Genomic DNA, 23,561 nt, shown 5'->3' on the forward strand with positions numbered 1-23,561 from the left:
GGAAAGGATGGGGTTGAGGTGGCGTGCTCCGCGACGGACAAGTCGCCTACGGCTACTCGTCCAGCTTGCTCCTGGGCATTTCCATCCCTGGGAGCAGCCAAGTCCCCCCCCGCCCCCCTTGGTCCCTACTGTCCCTCTGCGTCTGAGTGTTTTCTGGAGTGAAGGGGGGCAGCACCGGCCCCTGGGGCGGCACCCCTCTGCTGTGCTGGCGGTGGGTGGGAAGAGTTGGCAGAGTCCGGGTCTTTCTGGATTCTGTTCTAGTGGGCTGCCTTTCCCCTGGCTCTTCCCTGAGTCTCCTACTTCCTCTCTCCTGCTATGAGAGGAAGGGAGGTAGCAATCAACTGTCGGAGAGATTGCCTGACACTGGTGCAGAGGGAGGTGCCCTGCCTGAAACGTCCTAAGTCTGAGTGCTGGTGAGGGCGTCCAAGGAATGCTTGAGTTTGGAGAAGGAAATTGTGGCCCTGCCTTCTGGTGCGTTCCTTATTGCCAAGTTAACTACTCTTTACGTGTCTAGGAAAGGAAGCGTGTGTGTGTGTGTGTGTGTGTGTGTGTGTGTGTGTGTGTGTGTGTGTTTTAATTTAAAGTGTTTAGATTCTAGACTTTCTCCCGTTATTGCTTCCTTGGCTTTGTTCTTATTTTCCTCTTGAACCCTTTGATCTCAGAAGGTTTATTCTTTACACTTCCTGCAGATCCTTCAAGTCACCCTTTCAGGATTTCTGTGCGTCCCTCCTTTATTTTTTCCTGAAGTATACTTATTTGGTTCTTATCGGATCAGGGGGGAAAAAAAAGAATGAAAGAATTGCAGGGCTTTTCATCAACGTGTTGCTTTCACAACTGCGAAGGTGTGTTCACACTTGCCATTTGATGAACTTGATTGCTAAAGAAAGGTGCACCAGATTGATGATGATGGGTGAGTTCTCTGGAGACTGCAGGAATGGCTGTATTTCACTGCTGCCCTTTCAGAGCAAGTATTGCGACTGTGTACACTTTTCTTCTACTTGTTCTATTTTTATTTGCTTTTAATTTTCGTTTTTGTTATTCACCATGACCAACACTGTCTTCTAACTACAAAGTCTAACAGTACATAGGAAAACAGCATATTTCCAATTTAAGATTTTCTGAATTAAAGGCTCTGCCTGAGCTATTTTGTTTCCTGTTTGACAAGATGTTACTTTTCTTGGATTATGCTTGCCTTAATCTTGGGTTGGGGGGTGGGTCTCAGTCCAGGTATTAGTGATTTTTTCAGAGGTTTTCTATCTCTACCCCTGAAATTATGTGCAAAGATTGTATATGTGTGTGTTCTGGGAAAATGCATTCTTTTATCAAATTCTTAAAAGGCATATGCAATGTCCAGCAAGATGAAGAAGTATTGGGCTAGTGTCTTGTTGAAGCTAATGGAAGCAGTTTATTCATGGGGCTGTTGTTTGCCCAAGTTGCATGTGGGTGTTATACAGAGTAGAGTGCAGGGATTACAGCCTGGTACTTAAATCTCACTACTTCAAAATTGCAACGTTTCTAAATTCCTTCCTGGACCTATAGAAGGAACCAAGTTAGTTCCTGATTTGTGGTTTTGAGGTTTATTATTATTATTATTTTTTTTTTTTTTTAGGGATAGCTGGCTGTGCCCATTGCTTTGCAAATACAGAGAATTTCTAAACTGATGTGTTTATCATTATTTAATGCATACTATCACCAACCCACTGAGTACAACTCAGAATAAATTATTGAAATGATGGTTGTCCTTTGCATTTATTATCTTGCTTTTAACTGGAAATGTCTGCCTTGGGCTTCCCCAAGGAAGGGCAACAACGATGTTTTATGTAGCCCAGATGGCTTCAGCATCTTTGACACCCCTTTCTCTTCATTCTGTATTATATATGTTATTTGTTGTTTCTTTCTTGTAAATGAGGATCTTTCCAAACTTTATGCAAGTCTTGGAGAACATATTTACTTACTGATTTGGTTGTGAAGTGATTGAAAGTTGAAATTGTCACATTTGAAGCTCATTTCATACAGTGTTACCTGCACAACTCATCATAATTTCTGTAAAGTAACTAATTTCTTGTCTTTAAACAATGTTACGATTTTCCCTCAGTGTAGCATCCTCACTTAGTGGAGCAGTCAGTCAGTCCTAAGCTAGTTGCTTGTAAGATAAGAGCAAATTTAGAAGCTCGATTCTGTGTAGCACCACAGAGACATGTACATTTATTTGCTTGCTATGTACATGGTGCTAAGTGCTTTTCATGATTAAGGCATCCTTCTAGCAACAGTATAAGGATGTTCCCTCCTCCTCATCCTTTAGATCAGTGGTTCTCAATCTGTGGGTTATGACCTCTTTGGGGGGGTCCCAGGAGCCTTTCACAGAGGTGGACTGAGACCTTCAGAGCGCAGATGTTTACATGTAGCAAAATTACAGTTATGAAGTAGCAATGAAAATACTTTTATGGTTGGGGTCACCACAACATGAGGAGTTGTGTTAAAAGGTCACAGCTTTAGGAAGGTTGAGAGCTACTGTTGTAGATGAAGAGTCTGAAGTGAAATGACCTATAGAGCTAAGATAATTTGCTTAAAGTAATCCTGGTGGAGCCAGATTTGACCTTAGGTGTGTGACTGTAGATAACTTATAGGAAACTTCCACTGTAAAATTTGTGGAATGAGTTGGAGATATCTTATTTGATTATATCTTACACATTAAGAAAGGAATCTTTTCCTCTATTACTCTTTAGTGGATGAACATCTTGAATGTCATATTGTAACATAGGTCAAAAGGCCTATAGCTTGGTAGCTGATAGGGCTTCTCTGGAGTTAGATACAAGTTTGTTGGATTATATGTATTATCACTTATGGGATTGGAGACTAACTAACCTTGGCATAGTGAGTTTGGAACCATGAATTTCAGCATGATCCTTTGGGATAGATGGAGAACTAAATTCAGCAAAGTACTTAAACTCACATAGCCTTGGGTGGAAGCTAACATTACTGCAAACTGAGTTATTCTAGGGCTGCAGAGCATGGTGAGGTTGGGAAGATGGTGGCTGTCTGGAAGTCAGGCTGATAGCACTGCTGCTTTGGGGTTGTATAAAAAAGGCTATGAAACAGAAGTCTACCTGCCAAGCTATCTCTCTAGCCTTATATTGAATGGTCTTGAAATAAAATTCCCAACTATATAATAAGCACATGGAATGAAAATTTCTTCTATTCTCAGTATCTCACCCCTACCCTAGGTCTCAGGTCCCCTCCTAGTTAATTCAATATATAGTTGAGGATCATCAAATTAATTAATACTAGGAAGCCCTAAACCTCTTCATTCTAATACCACAGCCTCTAACCTTGTGGCTGTTTAAATTATTTGCAATTAAATAAAATACTGTCAGTTGTACAAACCACATATCAGTGCCCAGTGGTCACTTGTGTTGCTGCCTGCCTTTTAGGACAGCACAGATTTAGAACATTTCTTACAATATTTTCCTACCTGGTAAATACTTTGAAATGCTATGGTTTGTTATGTAATTAGTATATTTACTGAACCAAGATGTGAAAATTTTCTGTTTCCCCATGGTATTTAGCAGCTTTGTTTTAGCTGACAAAATATAGCTGTGCTCTCTTTTGGCTTTTTAACTAAATCCAGATGGTCAGAGTCTAATGATTTTCTTGCATGTTTGGGATTACTATGCTGTTAACTCTTTTTCTAGGATAAAGCTGTCATCTTTGCTAAGGGCTTGTAGGTTTTGTTTCCTTTGAGCAGTGGATCTGTATTGCTTGCTGTCTGGTTGATGCCTTTTCTTGAGACTTACAAATATCTCCAAGCTATTATATCCCAAACTATAATCATTTCTCTTCCTTCCTTTCCTACCTCCCAAACATTTCTTTTCTTTTTCTTGTTTCTGTTTTCAGTGAGTGATGGCATTATCTGACATAAGATCTTGAAAATTTGGAACAATCCTTGCATCCCCTCCTTGATAATGTCATATGTGTCATCGGATATTAATTTTTCTTTATAATGGCTCTTGACCATGTTTTCCCTACTTTCATGCATTGCTTTAGTTTGCACACTATCACCTGTTGTTGAAAAAATTTAATCGGGGGTTTCTACCCACCTTGAATAATTCAGTTCTTAAGATATAAGACACAGAACTTTTATATTTATTATAAGTCTTTAAACACCAGAGCTGGACAAATATCTACCCTCTAAGCTATTAGTATCTACTACCCTATCATTAACCCCAACACTTGCTTGCCATGTTCCTCTGGGCTGCTCTTAATCTAACTGCTCAGCCCTCAGGGCCAATTCTCAGGATCGTTTACCTCATGGTGTAAAGTCTCCTCTCTCCACCTCCTCTTCTTCTCTTCCCTTGTGGTCTACTGCCTTAGACCCCCTAGCCTGGGAACCAAAACCCTGCCTACCTCTCCTCTGCTCAGCTATAGGCTGTAGTCATCTTTATTCACCAGTCAAGGATAACTTGGTGGGGCAAGGTTACATAGTGTCACTTGTGTATGTGAGGATCTCCTTCCTCTTCCCTGAGGCAATCATGGCCAGTATTTAGCATTACAATACATAGCAACAATCAATCACCTTACCTAAAACTAGCCTTCCTTTTGTCTACCTTTGACTTGTTTTAAATCCTTTATATATCCTAAGAACATTGATTTATTTTGAACATACTGCCACTCTCTCCCTTTCCCCTAGCCCCTTTGACACTTTACTTGCTTTTAGAGTAAAAAGAAAACTTCTTAACAGTTGTAATTCTTCAGCCATATCTTGAATTATATTCCATGAAGCTATGCTCAATTAAGCTGACTTCCATTGGTCCTTAAAAGTTTTTTTTTTAAATCACCTTTTTTCTTCATACTTTTGTGTATGTTTGTGGCTGTTTGTCTGCATTGTGTTTATATTATGTGCTAGGTCTTTTGCAAGAGCAGCAAGTGTTCTAAACAGTGAGCCATCTTTCTAGCTCCTGATTTATTAATAATTCATATATATTTATTGTGCTTATGTGTGTGTATGTAGGTGTACATGCTGTGGCTCCAGACCCAACATCTAAATATTTATTCATTATTCTAAATTGCTGGTATTAAAGATTTCAGCTCAATGATTTTTTTTGCTGTTGGTTTTTTAAAAAGATTTTTTTTTGAGTTTGAATTGTTATAATAGTTAAAATAGTAATACTTAAATTGTAAACTAAATTGCTGGTTTCTCAAATAGACATTGATAAAATACTAATAGTTTATAAAATAGTGTAATGTTGTTAGATTATTTATAATTTATTATAATGGCTAGACTTACAGAATTACCAAAAAGGTGATATAGAGGTATCTGAATATTTCATTTCCCTGTATTAGTGTGACAGTTATTTACATTGTGTCAGCTTTTCCTTGTGTCCTTTTTCTGTTTCAGGATCCCATCCGGTCATCAGGTGTTCTTGGCATTGAAGTTTCTCAGATTTCCATGTTTTTGGGGGGCTGGGGGTGGAGGTTGAGACAGGGTTTCTCTATGTAGCCTTGGCTGTCATGGAACTTGATCTACAGACCAGACTGGCCTTGAACTCACAGCAATCTGTCTGCATATGCCTTCCAAGTGCTGAGATTAAAGACATGCACCACCACTGCCTGGACTGATTTCCTTGCCTTTGATGAGTTGATAGTTTTGCACATTACTATTTAAAGGTATCTTGTATCTACATCTGTGGGGATTTATCTAGTATTTTGTCATGACTAGCATGGGGAGGAGAAGCTCAGAGTGAAAGTGCCCTTCCTGACTCTCACTGTAACCACACTGCTGATGGTAACATTCACGACTGTCTTGCTTTGTCAGATTTGTTCTCTGTGGAGTTACTCTTTTTGAGCCCTTCCCTTTGTTTATTGCCTTTTATAAAAGAAAATTTCTTTATACGGTGCAAAGATAGAGAATGGAGAATTATGTTTTACATCCTAAAGAGGAAGAGTGTTCATATAAAGTTTTTGGAAATAAACTGTAAGGGGAATATTTCTCCTTGTTTACTGATTCAGTCATTCATTTCTATCAAATTTATATTATTATTTTAAATTATATGTGTGCATGTATTGGTATGTGCACATGAGTGCAGCACAGGTGCCATGGACTTCAGTCTCCCTAGAGCTGGGCTTACAGGTAGTTTTAAGCTATCTGACATGGGGGACCAGTCTTCAGTCCTGTATGAGAGCAATACATACTCTTTTAACAGCTGAACATTTGTTTTGATAAATGAATACATGTTTTGCACTTTGGGTTATAATTCAGCAATGCTTTTTATTAGTTGTTCTTCCAGCCTTCAAATACCTTTGTCATTATGCAGCTTCCCTTTTTTTTTGAAGCATCTTTTGAGGTTGCTCATTTGGTTTTAATTTCTCTTTTACAAGATGCTCCTGGATCATCTAGGGTGTTAGTTTCCCAGGTTCTTGAACTATCCATTCTCCCAGAGTGACCGTTCTTTTTATTGGGAAATGCTATTAGAAGCCAGTGTCTGGGCTGTGTGTGTTCTCATTGGTGAGAACATTGCATGCCATTGCTTCTAGGGCCTCTCAGGAGATAAAGCAAGGAAATAGTGTGTGTGCTAATTGTATAGGAACAAGAATGTATTTTAAACATTTTATATGATCTGTATCGGTCTATATTAAACTATGCTTACCATGAGATCTTTTTCTACTGAATTTCTGCCTGTGGATTTTGAGGGGTTTATTTGATATGGTTTTGGGTAACGTAGTAACTTTCCAATTATTAATTACTAAGGGGAAAAAGCAGTTCATATCCTTAATACCAAGTAACACATAAGTTGGGTCTTGGAATGAAGTCAATTACAGTAAATAACAAACACTGTAGTGTCCGTTGGTTCTTGGTTAGCTTTACTGATGACATGCTGGAACACACCTAGCCATCTGTGAAGAAAGAGGCCACACTAAACTGAATAATTTAACATTTATTTACAGCTAGTTTCCTTTTCAGAGAGTAATGTAGTTTTGAGAATCTTACCACTTTCCATTGCATTAGTTTCTCTGTAACACAATGGGGAGAAGAAAAAGGCTTTTTCAAATAGTTGATTTTTGGTAGGGATTTTTGGTTGTTGACTATCTGTTAGGTTAATTTACCAATTTTTCTCTTTATGACATATAATTAAGAGCTAACTGTAATTAGTCAAAGCTTTCTACTTCTGAATTCCAGACTGACGCATTTATTTTACTAGGCAATGCAAACTCAATTTATTACTCTATCAAGATAAACAGCTATCAAAAAAGTTACCAGATAGTTGTTGATATAAAAACAGAAGTATTATTTCTTTTTACTTGGCTATTCTGTTTATGAAAAGGAATAAAATATACTTCAAATGTCTGCACCACTATGCCTAGCTCATTAACTTTGTTTTTTACATTTTTAAAAGTGTGTGCATGTGTGTGCGTGTGTCTGGGTCTGAGTATACAGAGGTCAGAGGTACTGGATTCTCTGGAGCTGGATTACAGGTTGTTGTGAGCGACCTGAAATGGGTGCTGGGAACCGAACTTGGGTCCTCTACAAAAGCAGTGTATGCTCTTAACAGCTGAGCCATCTCTCCATCCCCACAAACACTGACTTTTTAAGTCTGATGCCCACGTATGTGTATTAGTCATCTAAGTTATGGATAAACATAACTTTAAAAAAATAAGTATGGAGTAGACTGGAGCAGTTAAAGTCTCGTGGATTTAACATCTCTGCAATTCTCAGAAATGCTGTAGCCTCCCTCTGCCTCGATCATCTCTCATAGTTCCTAATTACTACTGTTTGATCCTGGAGACAGTTACTCCCTTCTCACAAGAGAGAAGACAAGGAAAGTGAATGCCTGAGCTGCCTTCATTTTCCATCTGTAGGCTTTCTCCTTCCATTCCCACTTCAGTGGAAGAGATTTCCCTTCTATCTCAAGGTAATTTCTCTACTTCTGCTTAGAATTGTTTATTATTTAAAGCTCTTGTTTTAGTTTTAGGTTCTTTAACAGTTGCAAAATAGTTTCTTACACTGCTTACCCTGTTCCCCTTATTGCTAATGTCTTACATAACTGTAATTATCAAGAGTAAATAATCAACATTAGTGTAACATTACTGATAAGTTACCCTCATTGAAATTAGCCTAAATTTTTAACTGCCATTTTTCAATTTCAGGATCCTGTCTAGGAAGGAACCTGCACTGAATTTAGTTCCAGTTCAGTTCCATACTTTTCTCCTCCTCTGTTTAATTTTTTTTTTTTTTTTTTTTTTTTTTTTGAGACAGGGTTGCATTATGTAGCTCTGACTGTCCTGAAACTCACTAAGTAGATAAGGCTGGTCTCAAACTCACAAAGATCCCCCTGCCTCTGCCTCTTGAATGCTGGGATTAAAGGTGTATGCCACTAAGTTCAGCTTCCATAGTCTTTTCTACTCTGTAAATTTCCTTGTTTGTCATGAAAATTACGTTTTTTGACAAGTATAATCAGATAGTTTATAGATTGTGCCTTAGTGACTGTTCTATTGCTATGAAGAGACACTGTGACAAAGACATCTATTTATCTATATATCTATTTATCTGTAAATAAAAGAAAGCACTAATTGTGGGCTTGCTTACAGTTTCACAGGGTAGTTCATTATCATCATGGGGGGGGAGCATGGTTGAACTCAGGTAGACATGGTGTGGAAGAGGTAGTCAGAGAAGGGGAGGGAGAAGAGGAGGAGAGAGGGAGAGAGAGCACACGCATGTATACTGGGTCTGGCTTGGGCTGTTGAAACCCAAACCCAGTGACACACTTCCTCCAACAAGGCCACACCTCCTAATCCTTCTCAAGCAGTGCCACTCCCTGCTGAGTAGACATTCAAGTATATGAGCCTGTGGAGGCTCTTCATATTCAAGCCACCACAGACTGTCTCTTAATTTGTGTTTATTTTTGTTTTCATGATTAGTTCAGACCTACACATTTTGGCAAGAATACAATGAAAACAATGTATCTCATTTGTCATAGTTCCTTCTCTCTTTGAGTTTGTATGCTGAGTTTTTCCACTGTGAAGTTACTGTTTTTTCTCTTTTAGTTGTTAGCATATTGTGGGAAAATCTGAAAAACTAGTTTTGATCCATTTTTTTTTCTAAAAAATTTGCCCTCTAATTTTAGCATCTATCAAGTGGATTTGGTCTATAATGTTTGTGGTGTTTATCTGATGATCCTGTTTCCTGTTCTCCTCAATCTGTGACCCCCCTTTGGAGACAGGTCTCACTATGTTTCCCCAGGAACTCAAGATGTAGCCAAAACTGGCCTCAGATTTGAGGTGCTGATGCCTCAGCCCGCCAGTTGTATGGTTGTGTGGATGGTGTGTGAGCACATATGTGTGCCAGCTTGCTGTGTGCTCTCAGAAAACCCAGAGGAGGATATCAGGAGTTCTGCTCACTCACTCTCCACTTCATTCCTTTGAGACCAGTGCTTTCTTTCTCAGTGAACTTGATGCTGGCCTGGAGGCCAGGACCTTCAGCAGTCCTTGCCTCCCCCAACTCAATGTGAGCATGCCCAGGTTTTTAACGTGGTGCCTGGGATGGGTCTTAGGTTTGCACAGCAAGGACTTTGAACCCAAGGTGCCATCTCACCATCTGTTTCCGTTCTGTATGTTCAGTTCTGAGAGTCTGTAAGTAAGGGTCTTTTCCCCATTTACTTACTTACTTGCATACGTTGTTAAGGGCTTGCTCCTGTTAGTCTGTTTCCTTAAATCTACTACTGCCATTTTGGTGCTGTTGTTCAGCTTAAGAGAGCTTTAGCAACTAGTGGCTCCTTCATGTCGACACCTGTTTTCTTTGGATATGCTCCTGTTCTTTTTGGAAAATTTCCTTATTTTCTGACATCAGATAATATTGTAGTCTCTTCTGTTTTTCTTGACTCATACTTGGAGTGAAATGTTTGTCCCAGAATTTTTATTCTTTTCATTGGAGAATACTGTTTAGAGACCAAGTCTGGGTGCAGGTGTACTTAGTCTTTCTAGACCCCTTAGTACAGAGCTAGAAAACTAACACACGTATATGCAGACATATTAAAAGTTTGATTCCAGACTAACCACACAGAGTATATGTCAGCATTTTCCTTTCTTATAACTTTACTGTGACAATTTGAAATGTAGTTCCCAATATCTATATTTTCTTTCTTTTCTTTTTTCCATTTAAACAGATTTTCACTTAACCCTTTGGTAGCCTCAGACTCTGCACAGCTGAGTCTGACCTTGAAGTGCTGCTCCTCTTGCCTGCTTCTCCCACGTGTGGGGTTACATATATGCTATGTGCCATCTGTGTACTCTATTTGATTTTCTTTTCCTCCCTACTTTCATAGTTATCAATACAGATTGGTTTCTTAATATTTCTGTTTTTCAGTTTCCACTTCACCCTGGTTATAGTTTTCATTAAAATTAATTTCAAGGATATGTGAGTATTATTATAGCTCTAAGAGTCAGAGTTAGTGTTAAAACTGTAACTAGAGGTGTCAGTTCTCTTCATCCTGCTAGCTCCAGGTTCCCAGTTCTTCCCTGTCTTCTCATCCCATCATTTTCTTACTGCCTGGTAGATGAACCATCTGCCTTGTTTCCCAGTTATGCTTCCTGGGTGTTTTCCTATATTCCCCTTCATTCTTAGATAGAGGTAGCAAAACATAGCTTGCCAGACTTTGGTTTTTCAGTGAGCAGTTACAAAGCTTCAAACATGTCCAACGTATGGCTTGTGGGCCATAAATGTGGCCCAACACAAAACTGTAAACTTAAGACATCATGATATTTTTTTTTAACAACAAAGAAACAAACAACTTAGTTACAAGTCTTGAGCATGAACCTTGTGAATGGCAACATTTCATAGTGTCAAAAGTTGGACTTGCCTGGTTTAGATCTAGTTTAATCACTTTTGTATGTATAGAAATAGATGGTTTCCAGTGTTATATGGTTGCAAAGAATGCTACAGTGTGCATTTATACATTGCTTATTTTATTACCATTTAGTCTTGTTACTACAAATGAGATTTTTCTCTGACATTTGGTCTACTGATTGTTATATATGCAGGCTGATATTTGAGTATTTTGTATCTTGCTACTTCAGTGAATTCATTTTGATTCTGTTTGGGTGGGGGCATGTACTGCCTAATGTTTGTAAATAGAAATAGAGTTCTTTATTATGACTCTGATTTCTCTTAACTGGCTGGATTGGTCAAGACTTCTAGTGTAATGTTGAATAATAGTGGAGATGGCTGAAATTTTTGCCTTATTCTCAATGCTAGTGGAAATACCTGTTATTTCATTATTAAATAAGATAGATATTAGATAAGATACAGAACACATGCATCATATACTAAGACACTTTCAGTTTTATTTCTGTTTCTTTTGAGTATTTAATTTTGAATGAGTGTTTAATTTTGCCAGCTATACTCTGTCTCAATGTACATGGAAAAGACTATGTGTTTACCCTGTTAAATTTATGAGGATGGTATATATTAATACATTTTTCTAATTGAACCAATCCTGTGTTCTTGGGCTAAATCCTACTCAGCCATTTTTTGTATTATTTTTCTCTTTTTTTTGAAGATTTATTATTTTATGAGTACACTGGCTGTCTTCAGACACACCAGAAGAGGGCATCAGAGCCCATTACAGATGGTTATAAGCCACTATGTGGTTGCTGGGAATTGAACTCAGGACCTCTGGAAGAGCAGTCAGTGCTCTTAACCTCTGGGCTGTCTCTACGGGACTATATTATTTTATTAATGTGATATTTGATTCTGTTTGTTAACAATAAAAATGTTCTTTCTAGTCTATTTTGAGAGTAGAAACCCATTTCCTGAATGTTATTGTCTAGCATTATGTCTTGTAATTCTGTTTGTCTCCCTGATTAGAGTGAGAGTATGCTTTGGAACCTTTGTGCTTAAACTGAGCTCTTCTATGTAGTGACGTTCTCCATGTGTTATTGGGAACATTAGAAGCAGAAATAGCTCAGTAAGCTTTGTAATGGGAGATATTAGAATTTGGCGCTTGGTCCAGCTTGTTCCCAGACAGCTGCCATTTTCCTGCTGCTCTGAGTCTGGACTGCAGTTCTGGTTATCTAGAAACAATGACCCTGGCACCCACGAGACACCAGTGTGGTGGCTGGCTCTGCCAACCCACCACACTGCCCCCTCACAGCTTGGCTGAGCCCCTGATAATACCCACCATCCTCGCAATACCCAGTAGAAAGAAGACTCTTAATGCTTAAAGATTATCCAATGGATTTATATATTTGAAAATGTTCAGTTAACAAGATGCCCACACAATTAGAGTTGTTACCCAATATCTAACCTTTTGATACAAGTTGCTACCCAGGACTGCTTTCGACCCATCCGTGGTTCCCCATGGCTGCTCCCTCTCTCTCCTTTCTCTTCTTCTCTCTTCCCAATCACTGAGCTCCACTGCATATACAATGTAGCAGTAGCAGGAAATTATCCTGCTACAAGCTTTTATCAGATGAAATCTGAGAGTTGTGTCTCACACAGCAAGCAGTCACATCAGTTACTAGGATTGAAGGTTACTTTTCCAGTATCTGGACAAGAGGCATGAGTTCTACTTTGCAGCTTTGCTTTGGGAGACCACAGATCACTAACATTTGGCTCTAGACATTTGATCAGTTTTTATCTGTCAGCTCAGGTTGACAGTCTTTTGAAGTTTCTCATACATATATATGGCTTTATAAAATTGTTTTCTTTATTCTATATAAGTACTTTGATTTTTTTTAGAAGCATTTACCTGTGTAATCAATAGATTATTTGTATAGCTCCAGATAGTTTTGTAAAACAAATTCTGATCATAGATAAGTTAATTATGGTGTGTAATATTTATAAGAATGTTAGTATGATGCCAGTCTTTTAACTGAATGTTTAATGTGTGCCTAACACGTTTCACTTTTAGGTATGTCTGATTGCAGCAATGATGCTTCAGCTCTCGGTACAGCTCAGCAGCCACAGGCGAAGTCCAGTCTAGAGTTGAGGTGATTGGGGTGCTGTTTGTATTGCTTTGTAAGGTCAGCCCATCTTAATCAAGGCCTCAGACTGTCCAGATTGACTGAGTTGTCTAAAGGTATATCATTCGATAATAAACTCTTGTGCATAGTGACAAGATAAGATGAGAGAGTGTCCTTTGAAATAAGGAGTAACTTACAGTTGCTTTTGGTGACCTAAAGCTTTATAGAATAGCTTTTTCTTTTTAAGTAAAAGATGTATTTATTTAATATATATATGAATACACTGTAGCTGTCTTCAGACACATCAGAAGAGGGCATTGGATCCCATTACAGATGGTTGTGAGTCACCATGTGGGTGCTGGCAATTGAGCTCAGGACATCTAGGAAGAGCAGGCAGTGCTCTTAACCACTGAGCCATCTCTCCAGCCCTATAGAATAGCTTAAAAAAAAAAACAACTATAATTGCTTTGTTGAAATTAATTCTTAAATAAAAACATCATATAACTAGATCCACTCTAACAAACACTTGCCCAGTCTCAGACTCTAGAAGGTAAAGCTTATTTGTCACATCAAAATAAAAACAAAAGCTGTACAGGTTTTAATATGTATAATGAAATATGAGAGTGGTTCAAAGTTTCTATCAAAATACTAGTAGTATTCAGTGTCATAGGTGGCTCCCATTTTGGCTTGTCTACGCCCATGAATGTTCACCCTCTGAGCGTGCATCTGTACCTGAGAAGAAAGCTTTTAAATACGATTGAATGCCATGCTTGAGACTGAGCATGAGACTCAGCACACTGGCAGTAATAGTCACAAGGGTCTGATTCCTGTTTTTTTTTTTTTTCTTTCTGAAGGTTCTATAATTGATTCTGATGAAACACTGTAAGATCGACTATTGTAGTTCATCAAACTAGGGAAAAATATTCATTAGGGAGGAAAGAAGGAAGGAAAGAAGAGAAAGAGAAGCGACTACAGTAGGTCATTAAATGGGGGAGAAAGATTAAACAGTGAATTTGTTTAAATTGAACTCAAGTCAGTATAGTTGTTTTTGGCACATAATAATATTAAGTACAAGCAATGCTTTCTCTTGTTCCACATAGATCTGTAGAATAATTCAATTTGATAGTTAAAGCAGTTATTTCTATTGTTTTACTTGAATAAAGTTAACTTTCCGACAGATGAAATACAGGTGACTGACTTACAGGATTTGGTAACACAAGAATACAACGTGGAGCCCATTGTCTGCAGATTCAATGTTTCTGTACCAGTCTGCCACTTGTAAAGACTCATTATTCTTCAGTTAATCAGAATATCCCAAATTTGTGTGACAAATATCACCCCCTCCCCTTTCAGGAGTGGGGATTAAATCCAGGGCCTGTGGTAGGTTAGACAACTGATGTACTGCCCAGTGTATTCCCAGACTTCTATGTGACATGCTGTAATGTAGGATTTTGATTTTTGTTGTTGTTTTTCAAGACAGGGTTTCTATGTGTAGCTTTGGCCGTCCTCGAACTCACTCTAGACCATGGTGGCCTTGAACTCAGAGGTCTGCCTGCCTCTGCCTCCCTGGTGCTGGGATTAAAGCTGTGTGCCACCAATCCCGGTGATGATTGACTTGTTTGTCTAAATATTGATGGTGATGAGTTCTGTTTGGGAAATAGGTGTTATTAGTATAAGATTCAAGATTCTTTCTTGAATTCTTCCTATCTACCTCCTCCTCCTCTTCCTCTTCCTCCTCTTCTTCCTCTTCCTTCTCCTCCTCCTCCTCTTCTTCCTCCTCCTCTTCTTCTTCCTCCTCCTCTTCCTCCTCTTCTTCTTCCTCTTCTTCCTCCTCTTCTTCCTCCTCTTCCTCCTCTTCCTCCTCTTCCTCTTCTTCCTCTTCTTCCTCTTCTTCCTCCTCTTCCTCCTCTTCTTCTTTCCTTTCTTCTTTCATCTTTCTTCTTTCTTCCTTCTTTCTTCTTCTTCTTCTCCAATCCCTGTACCCCTTTCTTTCACCAGGTTTTGCCTCGTAGTCCAGGCTGTTCTTGAACTTGAGATCATCCTACTTCAGCCTCCTGAGTTGCTGATAATAGGTGTGTAGCACCAAATCTGATTGTGTAGAGGTTCTTTGTAGTGTAAGATAACTTGGATGGTTATCCTCTGACAATTCAGTTTTGAGAGAGTAAGAATTATGTGTACTGTGTATCTACTGCTCATGGTTTGACTTTCTGTGATTTTTATCTCTGAATTTATACCATTGAGAGATAATCAGGGAAGCTAGGCATTTTCGAGGTACAGGGAAGGTTTGCAGCCCAGCCAGTGATGGCTCCATGGCAGTATGTGCTAGGATTTTGCTGCTTGCCACTGTGAGTTTCCTGTTTGTGGATGGTGCTCTGAGAGATACTGAAGTAGAAATTTTCTTCTCAGTAAACAGTAAAGTTTGGGTGATAGTGATCTGAAGGAAATAACTGTCAAATAATGGATTGTTCAAAGCAAATTATCATTAACTCCTTGTTAAGTATTCTTTGTCTTTGTCATAACCAAGTAGGCAGCACCCAGAGAGAATGCAAGAATAATAATTTTTAAAGTTTTAACTGTCGGTATAAGCTGAATTTACACTCTGGCCTAAAAGCACTATAGGAGTTATAGTGTGGTTTGGGACTCTTTTGTAGTTTTAAAGTTTATCATTTAGAATGAAATCCTGTCTTTTTCAGTGGTGTGGATAGAATTGGAGCTCTTTGTGTTTTGTGGAGTAAGCCAGGCACAGCAGTAGTCCAGTTGTGCCAATCACCAAGAGACTCATAGATGCCAGGCATTGGACTAGGTTATGCTTATCACCTCCTTAGGTTTTCCTCCCATGTTTATACATGAAGAGTTTGCATCTTGGGAGAGTTAACAGAATTATTAAGAACCATCACTTGAGAGTGGAAAGGATGAGCCAATTTAAGAAACTAAGTAGAAATATGTAAGGATAGGAGCAAGAAGCTGGGAAACAAACATAATATATTCTTCAAATAACAACAGAGAAAACAAGTTATGTTTTATTATTGTGGAATTATAGCCTGAGTTTTTTTCTACCTTCCTTTAATTAGCAATTTTATATTACAACTTGTAATATTCAGGGAATGTGTACAATTATTTGCATTCTTTTGTGTAATTCTGAGGTCTAAACAGTAAATTGTAGTAAATTGAGCTTGTATTCAAAGTGTATGTTGATTGATGAAATTTAAAAAGAAATCACAAGATAATGGTGCCTATAGAGTAACACAGATTAAAGGTTGTGGCAGTTTAAAGTCATAGGATCAGAAATGTTAATGACAGTGGCATTACCCTCTTGAAATGTGCACAGAATTGAGCATTTGGTGATATACTTTCCAAAGATGGGGAGAGGAAATTAGGAAATACGTATGTGGAGAGTGAGTTTGATTTAACAAATCTAAGAAGTATAACTAGGGGAAAGAAAATAATTGGAAGAATTCTGAGTGTCAAATTGAAGGTTGTACTTTTATTTTGTAGATAGAGACAGACATGTTGACTGTGTTTATTATTCTGTAGAATAATGTGTTATATTACCATGAAGCATGACAAAAGTCTAAAAAATTATCAAAGAGGACTCATTTACAAAGTTGGTCAAAAGTTGCTGTCTGAGGATACAGAGTTTGAGTAGAAAGTTGAATGAGACGGAGTCATGTAAAAATCTAGAATAAGGGGCAGGGAACAGAAAAGGCAGGGAACAGCAAAGCTAAAAATAAGATTGATGTGTCTGAGGAACAGGAGGAGGTCCTGAGGCTGTAAACGGGTGTGATTGAGGAAAGAAGGGGAGTATGTTTCAAGAGGCAGGTAGCTGCTGAGACTGGTGCAGTGTGGACATGACAGTGACAAGCAGAAGATGAGCCATCAGACAAGGATCTGAAACAGTGGGAAGCTGAAGGTCATGATGTTCACTGTTGATTTGCAACAAATTAAAAAATGGACAAAATTCCCATATACTTACTCAGGTCCAATAATTGTCTGGATTTAACATATCTGTTTTCTTCCTTTATTTGTACTAATAGGGTTGAGAATCCACTGTCTATTGAAGCCATGGAATTATCAAAATAACTTAAAGGTGAGGAGGAAAAAGGCTCTACACATTAACATTTATATCTGTAATTTAATTCTGTCTTGATTATGGTCTGATGTCGAAAACTATAGAGGGCCCACCCTAGTGGGATGGTGATGAGGAGCTCACTTTGGTAAAATCAGGTCTAGAGTATCTCCTATATGAACTGCTTGGGAATTGTTTCGAATTCACATGTTTTTGAGGATCAGAAATGTTTCTAGATTTCAGTTTCACTTTTGGGGGTATATTTATAGATACATAATGATATATTTTAGGGATCGATCTTACACCTAATCACAGAATTCATTTGTGTTTCACAAAGACATTGTACAGGTAGCCTGTGTTTTGACTAGAATCTACCACATGGAGTCAGTGTGAAGCACATGTTAGCACTCAGAAGTTACTTCAACTTTGGAAACACTAGTATTGATAGAACTACTTTAGTATTTATCTATTGGTCTTGATCTGAGGGTGATTATAATGTCTCAATGTAGTGTTTATGGTGTATAGTATTTCCTATTTGATTGTCTACCACTGTTACCTGTTTGTCTGTGATGAGTTACCTTCCCGGCCCTTGTACTCAGTTCACCCAATACTCACATGACATCTTGGGATATTTAATAATACCATTTTTATTATAGTTTATTTTATTTTATGTGTGTGCATGTATGCATTCATGTGTGTGTACATGTATGCATGTGTGTATGTGTGTGTGTGTGTGTGTGTGTGGTGCTTGCGCTTGTACTCCTGCCACAGCTCATGTGTAAAGTCAGAGGACAACTAGTGAAAGTTGGTTCTCTTTCTACAATGTAGGTTCTAAGGATCAAACTCAGGTTTGGTGGCAAGTGCCTTTACCTGCTGAGCCATCCACCAGCCCTAGTAATCTTCTAATGAGGGACACACGGTTATAGGAATGAGGTGCTATCTCTGAAGTATGGAAAGGGTCAGAGCTTGGCCTGAGGTCAGTGTCTCCTAGTACTTGAGCTGGTTCTCCTTCAGTTTCATTTAGCACGTTCATTTGAGCCATATTGAATTGATGGTTTGTGATACATATACTTCTCATTTTAATAGATTGTGTTTGTTTTAGTGGTAGAGGAAATTTCAGAGAGTATTTAAATTATGAACTTATTAGAATTGCTTTGTCTTTGTACAGGCAAACAAAAATCTGAATAATTTCATCTGACACAAAAGGCATTTGTACTGTTGGTATTGGAACAAAATATGGTTTGTCTTGAGATGTATAATCAGTCCACTAAGCACTGCGACCCTCCTTGTCTATAGCCTGAGCTAGAACAATCGGACTGGAGTGTTAGCAGCCTCTCCTTCTGCTCTCTGCCTACTTGGTTCACTTATTATATAGAATTGACTGAAATTGAGAATTTAATCCTCCAAACCTGGTAGGGAATACTTCTACTGGAAGGAAAAGAAAAGAAAAGAAAAGAAAAGAAAAGAAAAGAAAAGAAAAGAAAGAAAAAACAAATCAGCTGAATATAAGCAGTGACCTAAACATTGAAGTATTTTGGGGTACTTTTTATTGCCTTTTCAGAAAACTTTATAAAAATATGGTAGATTTAGGAAACATCTGAGCAAATGTTAAGCTTATTATTATACCTTTAATTTTGATTGCTTGGTGGTAAACTAGGTTAACAGTTACATTGACTTGAAATTAAATAGTTAAATAAATTAAACTGCCGTTAGACAATGATAAATGCCTTATATAGTTGGCAAGACTGTAGATCTTTTCTATGAACATTCTAGGTTTTTCTAAGTATTGTTTAGAAATTAAATTTTACCATGCATAAACTTGTTTCTAATATGTTGTTTTACCTTATTAAGATAACTTTTGCCTTTGATGAACTTTGTCAATGATACTTGACTCTATGACAATCTACACAGCTGTCAAATGGAGACCCTTTTGTAACATCAAGATACCTATTTTCAGGATTTAGAAAAAACACAACATGAACGTTGAACAAGCTGGTCTTGGCAGCTAGAGACAGGGTGTAGACAGAGTTGCATTGACAGTGAGCAGAGTTATTCTGTATCCTTAAGGTGAAGATGAACTTAATGAACATCTAGTTGTCAAATTGGCTAATGTGAAGAGACTTAGGGGAAGTTTTGGTCTGAAAAGCAGTTGGAGAAGTGAGCAGGAGACAAGCTTAAGTTGTTTTCTGGGATACGTACTATTTTTGTTGTGTCTGGAAAGCTTGCTGGAGAGCTGCTTGGTTCATTGAAAGCGCGGGAGTGTGTCCTCTTCTAATGCACCTGCAATGGTAGCCTTTATAAGAGAGTGAATAGATGCTAATTTAGCTCTGCTAGTCTGAAGAGTTTACATAACAGCTCTCTACTGAGTTTCTCAACCGTGGCATTGTACATATACTTGGTTTGATAATTTTAATTCATCATTTAATTTCAGTCATCCTTGAAGAAATGGTATATTGTGAAGTTAAAGTTTCAAACCAGAATGCCAGGTTTGAATCCCAGTTCATCAGTGGCTAGCTGACCTCAGTGGATTTCCTAAAAACAGAAATAATAGTCCTGAGGCCCGAACATAGTTATATGTGTTAACATACATGAAGCAGAGAGAATTCAACCAGTTCTTATGTGAAACACACATAGAAGAACATCTGATATAGTTAGTACTCATTGTTAATGCTTCCTCTTATAGAGCTTCATTTGCAGGAGGATGTGTGTTATTTAATTTAATTCTTTAACCTTTGTAGGCCTTAGTGCCTTCACTGTAAGTTGAGAACATCATATTTATCTTACAGGCAGCTGTGAGAATTCATGTCGTGCTCTTAGTTCAGTGCTGGCCTTTAGTAAATAAAGGTCACTTTAGCAGTGACCTTTGGTATGAGAGTAAGTAGTGTTGGTAAGGAACCTTTAAGCTAGGAAACCAGCTTCATAGCATACTGGAATCTTGGGAGTTGGTAAACCATTTCAGAGTTACCTCAAAAACATTCATATAGATACTGGAGGACCTTCCATTCATCTGCTGTTGAGTCTGAGGCCAGCTCCCACTCAGCTATTCATTTTTCATATTTCCTAAAGCCCCCCCTCCCCCTTGAAGGCTTAAAGTAAGAAGACTCTCCCAGAATTGAAAGGGAACTGCAGCTGGCCAGCCAAACAAATGAACAAATGGAAAATCCATAACCCATGGCTGAAGTCTGATTTGGCAAGCCTGTTGTAGCTTCATCGCTGTTTCAGAGACCTAAGAAGGGTAGTAAGGATTCCTTCCTCCGAGTGTATCTTAAGCACCGCCATTATTTTGCTATTTCCATGTTTGGATGCTCACTTGGAGGCATTACTTGGGATTCTCAGATTCTGGGTTGAAACTGTTTATAAATGGCACTTAGGCTATAGTGATAGAGGATAGTTATTTTCTTTTTGTTGCTGAAACATTTTGCAAGATGACAAACTTTGTTTGCTGCTGGGTTGTAGAGCCGCAAGTCAGTCCCTTATAGGTTGGCACAGTGATCAGAGTAACACCACATACCCTGCTGTGGGTGGAGCTTGAACTTCCAGGAAAAATAATTCCTTTACTATTAAAAAATGATAAAATGGGAGCTGGGCATAGTGGTCCACATCTTTAATCTCAGAAACTAGGTGGCAGAGGCAGGCAGATTTCTGTGAGTTCAATATCAGCCTGGTCTACAGAGGGAATTCCAGGACTAGCCAGGGCTATACAGGGAAACAAAACAACAAACGAAAGCAAACAAACAAGGGAGGGAATGGTGAAGTGAGACTAAGAGGGGCTCTGGGTACTGTGTTGTTTGGTGTGCTGCTTTGTGTGCAGTGCTCCCAGCAGCACAGTTTCTTAAATTGAAGTTCTCACTACAGCATTGTGGCGAGGCCTTGCCTGTGTTTGAAAGTCTTTCTCATCTTCTTCAACTGCTGTAAATCTGCCTGAAGCAACTGAGTCTGCAGTGGAGAAAACTTAAAAAACAGTTTCTTTGGAGAGGAAGCAGAAAAGGAATCATTCTATAAATTCTTTATTTGTTTGAAATCACAGTAGGTTTAAGTGTTAGACTTTGGCGCGCAGCTTGGAACAGACAACACCAAACCAAACGGTTCCAAAGGGGAGGGGGTTTATTCAGGGCAGAGGGCAAAGGTAGGGAGAGAAACAGGAGAAGATGGTGGAGAAAGAGGAGAGAGAGAGGAGAGAAGTGGAGACCAGCCATGACCACGTAGAGAGAGGGGGAAGGGAAGGGAGGAAGGGCAAGGAGAAGCTAGAGGCAAGAGAGTAAGAGAGAGGAGGAGGCAAGCAGCCTCTTTTATAGTGGGCAGGCCTACCTGGCTGTTGCCAGGTAACTGTGGGGAGGAGCGTACCTGGGTGTTGCCAGATAACTGTGGAGGTGGAGTTTAGACAGAATACTAACATTAAAAAGTGACTAGAAGGGCTGGAGAGATGGCTCAGCGGTTAAGAGCACTGACTGTTCTTCCAGAGGTCCTGAGTTCAATTCCCAGCAACCACATGGTGGCTCACAACCATCTGTAATGGGATCTGATGCCCTCTTCTGGTGTGTCTGAAGACAGCTGCAGTGTACTCATACATAAAATAAATAAATAAAATCTTTAAAAAAAAAAAAAAAAAGTGACTAGAAGCAGCAGGGAAAGTCCACACACTGGTTATGAGGCATCCTGCGAGCACAAGGTAATAGGGTTTGATTTTGTAGCTTTCTATCCTTGGCTGAGGTTGACGCTGCCTTGACTGCAAAGCCTCATTTAATAGATGGGAAGGCAGTTGAGTCAAACATTTCATATTAAGAGAGAAGTCTGGAAAACCTGAATCTCTTGTAACTGAAGAAGCTGTTTGATGGTGGGGTTAGGGAAAATCCTGAGGAACACTACCTCACAGATTACACTGAAGAATATGGAAAAATTGATATTGAAATAATTACTGATAGGCAGGCTGGGAGGAAGAGGGGCCTTGACTTTGCTACATTTATGACCATGATCCCTTGAATAAATTGTATTGCAAAATATCATACCATCAGTGGTCATAATGCAGAAGTGAGAAAAGCATTATCTAGGCAAGAAATGCAGGAGTCCCAGGTTTTAGGAGTGGAAGTGGAGGTTTGGGGAGTTTTGTGGCTGTGGCAATTTTGAACCAAGACCAGGAAGCAATTTGTGTATACTTGTGGGGAGTCCAGAATATGATGGCTATAGAAATGTCCATAGATTTGGATGCATATGGAGGTGGCCCTGATTACGGAGGAGAAAGAGGAGGACATTATGATGGAGAACTGGGATATGGGACCAGGCTTGGGGGCAGTGGTTATGACAGCTATGGAGGAGGAAATGACAGAAGGGAAAACTACAATGATTTTGGAAATTATAACCTGCTATCTTCTAACAGTGGTCCACTGAAGAGTGGAAACCTTAGTGCTGGAGGGAATGTGAAGGGAATACCTGATGGAAGAAACTGTGGTCCTGAGGCAGTGGAGGGAGTCGGGAGGTCAAGTGGGAAGAACCAATATGGAGCCTTCTCCCTATTTGCTCTGGGCTTCACTGTATAAATTGGAGAGGATGAGAGCCTGAGGAACAGAACAGCTTTAGGTTATTAAAATTACAGTGCTTACTGGGCAGTGGTGGTGGATGCCTTTAATTCCCGAAGAGGCAGGCCAGTCTCTCTGAGGTCTCTCTCTCTCTGTGAATTTGGTGAGTACAGTGAGTTTTAGGACACAGAGAAATACTGTCTCTAAAACCTGAAAAAACAAACAATCAAAAACCAAACACAACAAACAAACAAGGCAAAAAAAGCAGTGCTAAGGACCCCTTATCTCAGTTATGCACAGATATGAAGTGGTGTGGCTGAAGACAGCAGAGTTTCTGGATGGACTGGACTGTTTAATAACCAGACCTTACTATGGAAGAAGAATTGTTAAAGAAAAGCCTTCAAGACTTTTTTCTTCTTTTAGACTTTTGTTTGTTTCTAGTATTTATTTGTAAGAGTATAGAATCATTCATTCCTTGATAATTTTATATTTGTTTCAGGTGATACATGAAACCATGTTCTCAAAGTTTTTTTAAAAAAAAAATTTATTTATTTTATTCTGAGTACACTGTAGCTGTCTTCAGACACACCAGAAAGAGGGCATCAGATTACATTACAGATGGTTGTGAGCCACCATGTGGTTGCTGGGAATTGAACTCAGGACCTCTGGAAGAACAGTCAGTGCTCTTAACCACTGAGCCATCTCTCCAGCCCGTTCTCAAAGTTTTAAAAGCTACTAGAATCATGGTATAATAAGACATAACGTTTTTCCTCTAAAAAAAAAAAATGTAACCACATGTGTAGAGTTAAGAAGCTGTTGTACATTTATGGCTTAATAAAACAATTCTAAAAGAAAAAAATGGTAAAATATGACTTTGAAAACCTTGTTTCCCCCAAGTCATCAGATTAATGAATTGTGAATACATCCAAAGTACACCTGTTTCAGATGTAAAAAGCCCTGTGAGATTGACAAATGTGTAAAGTTGGCAATCCCTAATGGCAGTCATGGTACAGAACAGCTATCACCCA

General features: G+C 38.8%; 1 protein-coding gene and 1 pseudogene across 8 annotated transcripts in view; both read left to right on the forward strand.

Moving 5' to 3' along the window:
- The window catches only part of Arfip1 (ADP ribosylation factor interacting protein 1), an 87,751-nt gene that overhangs the window by 231 nt on the left and 63,959 nt on the right, over nt 1-23,561 (forward strand). For 3 of the 8 annotated variants that reach the window (XM_028789494.1, XM_028789497.1, XM_028789489.1), the window contains exon 2: nt 16,989-17,041. The exons of 2 other annotated variants lie outside the window; for them this stretch is intronic. The gene's annotated coding sequence lies outside the window, so the exon portion shown is untranslated. Of the gene's footprint in view, nt 1-12,902; nt 12,982-13,040; nt 13,071-16,988; nt 17,042-23,561 lie in introns of those variants that run through there. 3 more of the 8 variants (XM_028789490.1, XM_028789491.1, XM_028789492.1) reach the window with 3 other exon arrangements.
- On the forward strand, nt 8-22,554 carry LOC114640564 (annotated as a pseudogene).

This window comes from Grammomys surdaster, unplaced genomic scaffold, assembly GCF_004785775.1.
Source record: "Grammomys surdaster isolate TR1022 unplaced genomic scaffold, NIH_TR_1.0 125834, whole genome shotgun sequence".
Lineage (NCBI taxonomy): Eukaryota > Metazoa > Chordata > Mammalia > Rodentia > Muridae > Grammomys > Grammomys surdaster.